The sequence below is a fragment of the Oikopleura dioica genome, chromosome 2 (assembly GCF_907165135.1).
Source record: "Oikopleura dioica chromosome 2, OKI2018_I68_1.0, whole genome shotgun sequence".
Classification (NCBI taxonomy): Eukaryota; Metazoa; Chordata; class Appendicularia; order Copelata; family Oikopleuridae; genus Oikopleura; species Oikopleura dioica.
The window spans coordinates 12,292,775-12,306,732 of record NC_137292.1 but is presented as its reverse complement, the minus strand read 5'-3'; positions in this window follow the sequence as shown (position 1 = coordinate 12,306,732).

Sequence of the window (13,958 nt, the reverse complement as noted above, 5' to 3'; positions counted from 1 at the left end):
CGGCGCTTTTGTTCGGCGTTTTCGCCTTCCAGAAGTCGGTGATTTTTCCCTGGCTTTTTGGCGACTCTTTTACAGGGCCATTTTTGGCCATCGGAAAGGTTTGAGCGTCAGTTTGGAAGTTTGTGGCATGTTTTGGATACATTTGGTAAGTAAACTTTTCCAGGTTAATAAAAATAGGCTTCACGGTAGCTACTAGCGCTGAGTGCGTAAAAACAAGCGGCAGTGAAGAACTGGTGCATCTATTTTTGTGTTTCTGCTTGTGTTTTTGCTCGTTTTTGGCTCTCGGCAAGGTTCATGCTCTTTTTGGCGAGCTCTGGGGCTTTTGGCGAGTTGAGTGAATATTCTTTGAACGGAGGTCGAATAATATCGCCCTGGGACGGAACTTCTTGCCTTCTAGCGAGCTCGAGGGTCGCTTTCTGGCCGTTTTCAAAGCTCAGCTGGACGTTCGTCCGCGATGGGTCGCAGAGCATCTCCGCCAGACCCTTGGCTGTCTTTTGCTCGTCGGACAGCGTCTCTTCTTCATTTTTATTTAAGAAGCGGCGTTTCGACAAATTACTCTTACTTGGCGAGGATTCTGAGGTGGAACTCGGTGAACAGCTTCGCGAATTTTTCCATCTTCTCTTATGGCGGCATAAATATCGTTCGAAAGTGCCAGCTTCCGGCCTGAAAAGAGGGGTTAAAAATTATAAAAAAGGGTCAAATCATAGTCAAATTTCAAAAGGGCTCGCTTGGCTCGAAAACCTGTGTGGAAACCTGACTCAGGGTTTGAAAGAGCTGTTTGGCTCTTTATTAAAGCTTTTTCTAATCCTGACTAAGGTTTGCTACCGCAAAACGGTGTCCCATAGACAGAAAACTAACAGGTAGGGACCCTGACTCAGGGTTAGAGCAAGTACACCTGTTTCCTGTCTATTTCTTATCTTCTAGGGCCAGTTGATTTATTTTTATCGGAAACCAGAGCCCGAAACGACACAAATACCAGTCTGCTCAAGCAAAAGCGTACAGGCTTGAATTAGTAAGATCAAAAGAGTGCATTCCCTCGACGATTCCCTGCTGAATCTTTTTTGCTTCGATCTCGAGTGACTTTTTAAACTTCGTTCACTCTTCTTCGAGAGCTGCATCTTTCTTATCGTACTCTTTTGCCTGTTTAACTTCTTCGTTAGTCCAATCAGACTCCCTTTTTATCTGGATCATCCATGAATGCAGGTTTTGGGACATCGATTTTGAGGACATCTTCTGATTTCACTTCCAACACGCCATCCATTATTTCAATCATTTCGCGCGCGTTATCACATTTACTGGCTTTTCTTGCTTCTTCTAAGCGTCTTCTTCCAAAAGCGCTTGCTGTTCTTCAATGAGTACTTGCTCGACCTCGACTTCTTCATCTTCGACATCAGAGACGAGCTCAGTTTTCTCGCTATCGTCAAACTGCGGCTGAAGAAGCTCAAACTCGACGCCAGGGCTTCTTTTTCTGTCTTTGCGTTTTCATAAAACCCAGAGAATTCTTGAGTTGTTGGCCGGATCTCAAAATTCTTGACAGCGATCGGCACGTAAAATGCTTTGAGACATCGCCAGCTTCCATATTCTTCCAGCAATTATCACTGATCGAGTCAAATAACTTTCCGTAATCTTCGATTTTGCCGGAGATTTCTTTTCGCAACGATTCGATATCAGAGATTTCTTTCATCGCCATTTCTTCAACCAGTTCTTTATCCAAGTTAAGAGAGTTGGGAAAGGGATGATTGAAAATCTTGGCGACTTGTGTTGCGGAATAAAGCAGGTGTTCTTGATAAAAATCTACCTTTCAAAGGTACAATTTTACTGACAAAATGATTTCAATCTGATGCATATCTGTCAGTTGTTTACTGGTAAATTTAACTTCGAATTCGTTCAATTTATCATAAAAATGAAAAATCAGGGCAAAAAAGAGCAAGAGCGACAAGAGAGAGAGAAGGAACTTAGAGAGCTTTACGGTGTTAGAAAGACGAGAGGGATTCCCCATCATCTTTTACAAAGATTACATAATTTAAAAATTGATAAGAAGTATTTTAGTTTATACTATCTTTCGGAAAATTTTCCCAATTTCATTTCATCCGTTAAACGGATAAATATTCAACCTAGATTTAAAACAAAATTAATATTAATTGCACGTGATGTATGTAATAAACACCTCTCTGAGATTAACAAAGCTGACTCTCTTATGGAACAACCGGTTCTTTTGCCCGATTTTCGAATCAAAAGAGAGTTCCAAGCGCCTTTTCAAGCTGCCAAATTCGAAAAAAACTCACGACGAAACTTTCAAATGGAACAGAACTTTAATGACGATAGATTCAAACTTGACAAAGAAACACCGGAATCAATTCAAAGGTAAAAATATTGATGGTTTATTAAGGAACTCGCCCCCTTCATAAGATTTAGGGGGTGAAATGAAAAAAAAATGAAAAGAAAATGACCATTTTTGGTGCATTTTCGCGATAATGCCCCTACTATGATGGGATTTTTGACCGATTTTTTTTGGCCAAAATTTTTTCTAGTTTTCGCCGCCTGATTTTGTCAACCCTTTTCTATCCACCATTAGACTCAGATTTTCGTTTTTTATAAAAAAAATGAATTTAAAGAGGGGTATACCCTTAAATTTTATTAAAAAAGAGCGAAATAAAGTTTTTCATGAATAAAAATATGCAAATTTTCAATTTTTGATGTCAATTTTTGTCAAAATATTCTATTGAACCAAAAAAATTGTCAGTGCAAATAAAGTGTGAAATACAAGCATCGTACATCCAAGTTCTTGAATATACAACTTTCTACGCGTTAATGCACATAATTATTATCCTTTTATTGACCAAAATTTTTGAGGGACTTGACATCTTTTTCAGGCAGAAATTAATGATCAACGAACATAAATTGAATATATTTGATAATTTTTTTAGTTAAATGTTTGAACTTGCTATTGGAGACTGGGTTCGGCAACCTGTGTAAAAATCTGAGTCCGGGTTTGTAAAACTACCATTCTTGCTTATTTTTGAATTCTGGCGAAACCGCTTTGCGGCTTTGTTTTTGAAAAAGCCGACACGCGGCTTTTATGGATATTGTTTCAGAACTCTGAGTCAGGTTACTTAATGTCAGTCCCCCCAAAGAAACAGTACAAGCGTACAATAAGCTACTGTAGATACTATCGGAAAAGCGCGGGCGACGCACACTTTGGCAGTTCGTAAGAGAGCTCAAAAAATGTCAGCCACTGTAAAATCTTTATAAATTCACTTCAAATTGCTTCAAGAGTCCTTTAATTCTTGTCAATAGTTAACAGCTTCAGAAGTTCAACACAAAGAGCTTTGTTCTTGTTTTGGCTTTGCTGCATTTCGACGGCGTTTTTGCGCTGGATGAAGGCGCTCAAGACATATTTTTGCACTGATCATCTTAAGCTTAGAAAATCCGCCTGAATCAATCGGTGAAACAACAGATTTCAAATAGCGCAATTCAAGAAAAAATATTCTGTTTGACAAAAAGGCTTTTGTACTTCCCTCTCTTTTTATTTCCTATTTCAGTCCTTATGGGGACATTCAAACGAATCGCAACCAAAACCGCTACTCTGCGCCGTCGCTAAACAACCCCCGCGCACGCTACTCGACCGAGTATGACCACCGCTTCTCGACCGAGATCCCAGTGAACGCAGCCCACCCGCAAAATGACTCGGCCTATAAGTTGGAACGTATCCGCCAGAACATCGGCGGCTCAAATGGAGCGGCTCTCAACCGTTATTCTCAAGGATCAACAGATGCTCTTTGCTCGCCAAAAACGGACAAGGAGAAGGAAAATGCGAAAAATGTTGTGACTCGAGCTGTTTCGCAAAAAATGCCCAGGTAAATAAGTTTGATTTTTAAAAATTTGACACTTCAAGATTAATTCAAGACAATTTTTAAAAAAAAATCGAAAAATGCTAACGTTTTGAACACAGTTTTTTGGATGAGAATTATAATCTGAAGAGAAAAAATTCAGATTCGAAAAATCGAAAAATCGTTGGGGAGCCCCTTAAGGACCCCTCCGTCATGTGAAAACAACTTTTTCAAACAGTAATTTTGGAGTGACCCCCTTAAGATTTTCGAAAAATTTTGGTCCTATAGTATAGCCCGATAGTTGGTCTAGGGCACCAGAAGTACAGGCACCCTCGTCCACTTCTTAAGGGTGTCTTGAGAGTAGGTTAAAGTTTCAAACATCGATTTTTCTGGGAGAACCTTAAGTTATAAAATTTTTTTAAAAAGAAAAATAAAGCTTGGGTCAACCTTGAGGGCACCACGCTGTTATTTTTGAAATTCATAGAAAGTTTCACTTGAAAAATAATAATTTATGTTAATTTATTAATAAAAATATGCTTTCCAATAATGAAATTAGCAAAAATCCGTGATTTACACATTTTCCGTGAAAATGTTACTCGCGCCTAGTACGCTCTCAGCGCATCACCATTACGATTTTCAAAACTTTAACTCAAATTTTCAGGGTGTTAGAGTGGAGATAGAGCGACAAAAAATGAAGCGAAAAAATAGTTTTTCGGCATGAGGAACTCGAATCCGAGGTCAAAATTTCAAAATTCGTTATTTCCAAATCTTGACGGGGGGGTCCGTAAAATGTGAAAATTGCCCTGTTCTGACGGGTTTTTAGACTGACTTTATGTGGCCAATTTTTTTTCATTCTCGCCGTCTCATTTCTTAGACCTAGAGTCGCAATTTTTTCTCTATTTTGCTGAGCTAAACTGAGCTGCGCGGAAAATTCTCTGAGCTGAGCTGAGCTGAGCTGCCTTTCGCAGAGATCATTGAGCAGAGCTTAGCTAGTAGACTATTTAAAATCAGTGAGCTGAGCTGAGCAGAGCTGATCATATTCTAAAATAATTGTGCTGAGCTGAGCTAAGGAGAACTGATCATATTCAAAAATAATTGTGCTGAGCTGAGCTGAGCTGAGCTGAGCCGAGTGATAATTGTGTAAGTTGCGCTAGGCAGGTCACATCATTTTTTAAAATCACTGAGCTAAGCTGAGTTGAGCCACTGCTAGAAATTTTTTGAATTGGCTGAGCGGCCATTCTGGTTTTTTTTTGCTGCGGCCCTGGCTTAATCTAAAAAAAATTTAAAATAATATCTAAGTGATCCCTTTCCGAAATTCACCGATGAGATGAGTCAATTTGTCAAATCCTCATTGGCGGGAAAGAATGCAAATGACATCGTTTCGGAGATACCGCAAATGTTTGTCACCAAATCCGACATGGAGACCTTAAATGAATCCACTTGGATTGATGGAGAGGTAATTGCCAAAAATAAGCAACTAAGAATATGTTTCACTTCCCTTTAGGTGATCAATTTTTACTTAAAATTGATCGAGATGCGATCCCAAACACTTTCAACGATGCCTCGGATCAAATCGTTGAGTAGCTTCTTCTACACCAAGCTTAAAGAACACGGACCCAACTCTGTGAAGCGATGGACGAAAAAATTCAACATTTTTCAATCCGATTTAGTCTTCTTTCCGATAAATATGATTGTTCCCACTCCAAGTGAGCCTTTTCCTAAGAAACCAAATCATTGGACTCTTGCTTATGCAGATATGAGAAGAAAAAGACTTTGCTACCTTGATTCATTAGGGGCATACAATACTGAGTGCGTAACGACTCTTTTTGAATACTTAAAGGTATTTTTATTGAACTTTATGTTTTGATCGAATTCCTTTATAAAGGCCGAGCATCTGCTAAAACAAGAAAAACCTCTCAGTCAGGACTGGAAGATAGAATCAATCGCCGAAAACATCCCTCGACAGATGAATAATTTCGGTTTGTTTATGCAAAATTTCATAAATTTAAATATATTCAAGATTGTGGAATTTTCGCTATGACATTCGCAGAATACCTTTCGCGCGATGCTGTCTTCGCCTTTACCCAAAAGCACGCGTCAACCTTGAGAAAATTGATAGCGTATCAAATTCTTCAAAAAAAACTTCTGCTTTAATTCTCTTGTTCCTTTGAATTTTTAATAACTTCTCATTACAATAAAAAGACTAAGGACATTCACCTCATCGATCTATTGATTAAATATTTATTCAAAATATGCAGTTTTTTCATATTTCTTATTGATCCATGATTTGAGATGCATTTGCCGCAGATTTAAAATGTCAGCAGGAGTAAATTTATATGGCGATTTCATGAAATTGAAATTTTTAGTGGACAGAATTTCAGTATTTAAAATACAATGAGGTCCACAGTCATCAGCATTCTGGGGCATCGTCTCTGGAATGAAGATGTCAAAATTATCTCCCCATAAATGACTGTATATTTTGGTGACAACTTCGCCAACTGAAGAAAATTGTTTTATTTTTTCATAATAATAATTACTTACCATAATTCCAATAATCATCTTTATAAGCATTCTCGTGATCATAAAGAATAATTTTTTTCTCGTCTTTTAACAAACCAACGACGACATAATGTCCCTTACGTCTCCCAATTCCAATAAAAGATTTTGCCCTGAAGGACTGATCATTCAGCAGAAAGGTGAAGACGATTCGATTGATGCTTTCTATGTCGCAGTCATAGAAATGTAACAATTTCGGCAGGAAATTATTAATGTCATTCTTTGCTTCTTCAAGAATTGCAGAAGTTTTGTTTGGATCGACAACGAGACAATTTTGAGGAATTTCGGTTTGCATTAAATTAATTATATGCGCCAAAAGGTCCAAATGATACGGTTTATTCGCTTTGAAGGCATTTCGACGATCATTGATTTCTTTCTTGTAATCTGAACTCTTTTCTTTTGTCATTTCTTTTATCGCTTCTTTCAACATTCCATTATCGATATTTGTTTCGGGTAAAGAGAGTTTTGGAGAAATTCGTAATATGTCTTCTTCTCCTTTCTTCGGATCGATGATTTTTGGAAGGGGTTGTATAATCTTTTTTGCAATTATTTCATCGTCATCAATTGTTATTTCGACGCTATCATCATTGGCTGAAATCGTCGAACTCTTCCAAACCTGACTATCACGTTGAGTTTGCACTTTGCTCTGGCTTTGGCTTTGACTCCTGTTTTGAGAAGAATTCTTTTTCTTCTTTTCTCTTTCCCGAGGTTCAGCGTGTCTCACAGATCGCTCAAGTACCTCACGAGTCGTTGTTTCGCAATGATAAAAGTCACCAGAAGCGCAGGGAATACAGTTTGCAGGGCAAATCGTATTTGTAAAAAGAATTTTTGATCGATCCTCCGAATAACAAGCCATCCGCACTCTTCGGCAGTGAAAAGGCGAAGGAAACACTTCTCTGCGCTCCAATCCCTCGTAGTCATCCAGATTTACGAAAATGCGCTCGAAGTATCTTTCGTACGGTCTTTCAGCTCTTAATCGATCCTCTTCAATTTTCAGTTTCTCAATTAACTCCGGTACATCTAATCCTTCATCAATGCAATTGTACTTGTCAGCTACACTTGGAATAAAACCATGATAACCATCAATAAGAGACTTGAAGCGAATAAGCATTTGCAATTATTTTTTTTTGAAATTCTTGATTCAAAATAAAATCAGCATAAATTGCTTATCCTAGCTTGCCATGACTCGGACATTTAAACCGTAAGCACGTAGGACGAAGACTTTCCAAGATTGAAAGGCTGAAGCGATTCTTAAGGGGGAGGTCGACGAGAATCGGGATTTCTGTCTCAGAAATGCGGAAAAACCCAAAAAATTTCAATAAACGGTCAAAGTTGGGGTATCTCGTAACCGAAAAATCTCGAAAACCAAACGTTATTTTTTCTCGTCGACCCTTTCCTTAAATTCGCCACCAGAATTATCGCTGACAGCAAGAATTTTTCGACCAGTAAGGTCAACACCCCGGCTAGCCGCTCTCTCGAATGCTTGGTCTTCAAGAATCTTGATGCTTGATATATCTTTCTCATAGGATAGCCCGTGGAAGACGTATCTAAACCATTCTTCTTCATCAAAATCGTAGGCAGAAAAAACGTAAGTCAGGCTAGCAACTGTTTGACTATTCTAAAAAAATATATATAAGGATTCGATATCGAAATTTAAATCCTTACCAGAAACTGTCCTTGGGTTCTTCTTGATGGCAGTATACCAAAACTTTTTCCATAATCGAACTATTGCATATTTAACTAAATAAATCAAAATGTAAGCAAACCTCAACATAAATTTGATTTCGATCGAGCTCGACTTCACCGGCGTTACATTTGATGCGTTTTTCGTGCGACAGTTTTCTGTCGAAATGATGAGCATGCATTTTTTTAAGGCTCTGAGAACAAAATTCAACAGCTTCTTCGTAAGTCATAACAGCGGTTTCGGAACCTTGAGGTACCCAAATGATTTCCTTGCTGTCTTGAACCTTAAGACATGTCAATTATTATTTAGTTCTGCTTATTTTCTACCTTAAAGTGGGGTATTCGATAATGTTTCGATCCCTTTTTATTTGATAAAAGATCCTTTATAATGTCTTCGACAGCGCTCGCGTCGCAAACGTGATTGCATCGTTCACAAGATTTATCGTACTTCAGGTGACGGAAGCATTCTTTAAATGGTGTCAATAAATGAATCAAAAAAAAACTTACGATTATGTTTTTTAATATCTGCGCAGTGGAAATTGTCGAAAATTGAAGCACCACAAACAGTTTTCTTGAAAAAATTCTCCAGTGTCACCCATTCATATGATTTTCTTTCTTCCTCTAACAAACATTCTCGTCGAACTTTGTTAATAAAGTTAATCGCAGATTCGCCATTCGTACAGTTCTCGCATTGACATTGAAGACCCCAGTAATTATCACTGTTCCTCACAACAACGTTTTTTGGACGAAATTTATTCAGAAGATGTTCCGAAACAAAGTATCCCAACTTCACACGTGCAAGCGCATAAACTTCATGCGTTGTCGTCGACAAAATAAATTTTTGCACCTTAACAATCTCTTCGTCGCCTTTCTTGAACTTCTTCGTTTCGTAAAAAGCACCAATTTCATTATAAATTTGAAGCCAAAAATCCTCGACTTTTGATTTTCTCAAGTTCATCGTTGAGCGATTTTTCGAAACGATAGGACATGAATTCTCCAACCACGTTTTCGCTATTTTTCTTTTTTCGTCAACAGTCAGTAACTCACTTCGGTTTTTTCGGACAGATTGATGAGCCAAAATTTTCGGTCGATCGCTAATTGCGGTGAGTGTTGAATGTTTACTAACATTTATTTTGCTCAAAGATTTGACAATGTATGGGATAGAAGATTCATCAGGATTCGTTGGAACAAGAGCAGCAAGAAAAGATCTCTTTGCATCTGATGATATTTCTCCAAATCGATTTACGAAATCCTTGCATAAACGAATGTCAAGTAGTCCCAGCGAGAAGAACACAGATGAAATCGTCGTCTCATCTAGAGACTTGAGTATTTCTTCGATTCTTGTTGCCGCTAGCTTGATAGTCTTCTCTGAAGATGGATTTTGTCGTAGAATTTTCCGATTGATGAATTTTTCTTCTTCACTTATTTCTTTATTAAGTTTAGTTTCTTCATATCGTCGTTTTCTGTCTTCTTTTGAATATTTTTTTTTCGGATCATCGAGATTGACATCATTTTCGAATATCTCCAAAATCTCGTCCATTGTTTTGTCGGATTTGCGATCTTTACGAAAGTTAAGCGTGCAAAGCTTTGCGTGAGATGGAAAAACGGATGCAGGAATACTCATAAGACAGCATCTGCATTTTATTCCATTGCATTCTTCTTTATGATTTTTGTAAAATTCTGTCTTTGCGATGTTTTGTAAGCAAAAGACACATTGTATTCGTTTATTTCGCTGACTGAGTCGACCTTATAAAAGATTAAATATCAATGGAAAATATGATTTATCGTACCAGGTTGAGGCATTTTTTTTGGCACAGTTAACTCCTGAGGTGAATCATAATAACGTCTGTATCTGCACTTTCCATAAAGATGTTCATTGTATTCGTCAGGAAATGGAAAAACAATGCCGCAACTAACACATTTGGTTCCTTTAAAAATATATTATTTTTTTTAGTTAACATGTCATTACCAGTGCACGTATTTTCATGATCATCAATAGAGCATTTTTTGAAGAAATTTGCGCATTTTGAACACTGTTTAAATTCGGAAAATTCTAAATTTTTTTCATGACTGTGTTTGACAAAAAATTACCTGTCATGTCTTTCATAATAACGAGAGGACCAACAATTAATCTTGCTGGATCATTTTTTCCTTGGACATGAGTCATTAGAACAAAGGACGTTAAGAAGATCGCTACAAGAGTTCCAATAAGAACATAAAACAAGATCATTCTTAAACAAGAAAGTTTATAATCGAACGTCATATTTATTTCATTATATATTTGTCATACAGAAATTCGGCGAAAAATATGAAAAAGACAAAGCAAACGTATTTGTAATTTTTCTTAGCAAACTTTAAGAGATAGGCAAAGAAAATAATTTGAAAGAGTCTTGGACTTATAAGCAGATGATAAAGGTGGCGCTGAAGACCAATCATCGTCATTTCGAAGCCATTAAGTTCGATCTCGCCGATTGGAGCAGCATAACTATAAAAGTGACGTTGAAAGAACAAATGTGTTATCTACCTGACGGTGAACAAACAAGTCAAAATCATGTCTTTGTTTCTGAGGACCAATCTTAATTTTTATAATATAATTTCAATTCATATCAATACTTTTATTCTCTATAATTTTGTAATACAAATTGAAAAATGAACAAGAACGAGAAGATAATCATGACAACAATCAGAAAGAGCTTAATGTCACTTTTTAAAATGTCGAAAAAAGATATAACAGAATTAATAGGACTTTTTCGTGAACTTGACATGAAAGTATCAATCTTTTCGTAAGTTAACGAAGAAAGATTGAGACCATTTGCGAAAAGCGTCAAGGCACTATGGGACCAAGAATAAGTCTCTTGGGTCAAAGAAGAGAACTGATACAAATCATTCAAGCTATCGGGAGTCAAAGTAATTGATGCAATTTTTTGGAATAATAAAGGTTCTTGATTTAATTTCGGCTGTGTAGGTTCGGAATTTGCGGTTCAAACAGATGATTCCAGCTTAAATAATGTCAATATTTTTCAAAAGCTCTATTTTTACCTTGGCTTCTTATTTTTTCAATGCCTTCTTCCTTTTTTATAACAGCAAAAGATTGCTTTCCCGATTCTATACAGACTCGATTCGTGTGGTAGTGTGTGCGACCGAATTCAAAAGGTGATTGAGAGATTCGCATGTACTGAAACATCCCGAATCCTGGTTTTGAAGAAGCCAATGGACAGAGATAAGCCTCTCCGATTCCCTGTTGACAACTAGGAGCATTTTAATTAAATTTCAAAATTTCTCATACAACTTGTTTCTCGGGAAAGATCTGAAACTATTTTCATTATTTGAATATTCGCGAACGATGATGACGTCGTTCAAATCAGGAACTTCGTACGAATCGAAATTTATACGTCCTCTTGATTCAACTTTGACTTCATGGTATCGTCTTATAACAGATGGCATTTTTACTTCCACTAAACAAAATAATAGAAAATCTTGAATAGTCTTTCAGATTACTTGTTACTCGTAGTCCAATAAAGGTCTGATTGTCTTTGTAGAGACTTACATGCGGCTCATCGATTGCGTATAAATAATTTCCGACTTTAATATAATTAATGAAGATAAGGTTACTCAAGCTTACCAATAAGTTCGCATGAATTTTCTATCTCTAACTGAGCCGCGACAGTCGTATTTTGATTTTGGCTACCTCGACAGAGCGCCTTCAAATAACCTTGCGAGTGATAGTCTAAAAAAGATAAATTGAACGAAGCTATTGGTTAAAAATACCTATATCAGCGCATGGCTGACTTTTTGTCAAGATACATCTCACAAAGTTTGAAAGTTTTTTGTAGCGTTGACGATGATCCTCAAGGGCATCCATCAGCTCAATGGAATTACTTCTTGCCTGAAGTAATAGAGACTCGTCGTTTTTCAATGCTTCTGCCCGTATTTTTCCAACAGCTAAAGCGATGCTCTTTTCATTTCCCTCAATTTCCGTTAGAGCAGAACTTATTCGGCGCTCGAGATCATCGGTCTGTTTATGCGCTACAATATGATTATTTGATGCTTAATCTTAAAAATTACCTCGATAAGAACCAAAGTATGGCAAACTATAGCTGAGCTCATCGATAGACTTGCGAAAATCGAATGAGCGTCTTCCCTTTCCTCCAGACTCATCGTCTATGTCATCAGACATGTCGTGACTCATGTAATCGAAAATCGACGATGATTTAATCGAATCTTTAAGGGTATCCAAGAAAGACGAAGCCAATCGTAATTCAAGAAGCTTTTCTTCTCTACAAAAACGAATTCTCCATCCATTATTCTTTCATTGAAGGTTTTGGATCCCTCAGCGCGCTGATGTTTATTAAGCTTGAAGTTTTTCGAAGTGAAAAAGTCTTTCTTTTTCATCAGAAGAGAAACTAACGATAAAGTTTCTCATCATTAACTGTCGAAGCAAATTGTCTTCTCTGTCCAGTGAAGAACGAAAAACGATGAACCTTTGAAAAGATGCAATAAGAATGTCGATACAAGTATCTTTTATTGGCTCGCTCGTTTGTCGAGATCTTTATAGGAGGCTCAAAATTATTCAATTTCAATACAGTAAATAATCAATCTAGCTTCCGCTCCTTAAAGATAATTGAAAAAGTTGGCGCCGAGTGCAGCCGTCTGACGATATTATTTGACTCGTGATCGAATTTAAGTATTTTCGCAACTCAGGATTCATTAGCTCGATATCTTCTGCAGTTTCGCTTTCAACATTCAGGTTGAAAAAGTTTCAACAATCAAATAGATGTTTCGAGAGAGCAAATGAGCTTCAACAAAGTGACAATTTGTGTTTATGGCTATATTAAAAATAAAATTATGTCACCGATCCTAGAAATATGCCACAAGAAAGATCGGCTGGATTTTTCTCATTGTTCACCGAATCCGAAAACTCAATATTCATTGGTGATGGCGCAGGATATTTCATCTCCAGTGTGTACGATATCATTTTTTGTTGACTTATGACCAAATTATTTGAATCATGTATCCTTAAATGTGGTATAAGCTTGGTAAATCATAAAGACAACTTCTATTATCTTTGACATTTATTCAAAGAATCATCAACTTTAAAATTTTGGATCACGGTGACTAACTCATGATATCCAACATGTAAATCGAGCGTGGTGTTGACTGAAATTTTGAATAAATTAATTATATAATTATTTTTCAACTCAAGAGAACGCATTATACTCATATGAGATCCACTTTAAGCCGAGAGGTATAATTTTAATTGCCTATTAATTTCTAGGATGGCCAATTTCTTTCAAAAATTGAATGAAGATCTATTTTTTAATGATTTGAAAGTTATTCGTAGTATCAATTTATTAAAGATCATGGTGACTAACTTATGATGACCAAAATGTCAAATATATATATTTTAAATTTACAATAATTCAAATAAACAAACAAAATAATCAACTATAATTGGAATTGATGATGCTTTTATTGCTTTCTTTTGTCATTTATTAAGAGGATTATTAAAATATTAATTTTGGATCACGGTGACTAGCTCATGAATACCAAAATATCTAAAGAGCTAAGAGGCTTGAAATGTCATCTGAATAAAGAGACAAAAAGAAAAGCTTCAATTAAGTTTATGTAGCGCTATTCAAATTTTTGACTCTGATTAAGAATAACTGTATGTAAAATAAGATCCATCTTCGAAATTAATTTGCAAAACACAAAATAGAAAAATTAAATTGCTCAACTTGGATATTTATAACATATTCTGGATTTTTTTGCTTCATTTTCTGTTACTTTTGACACTCCATATATTCAATTCAGTAGTGTCAAGTATGGCGCCAGCTGAGTGCCTTTCTGGTCTGTTTCAGTCTGCCCTCCTCTTTGACTACAAAATCAATA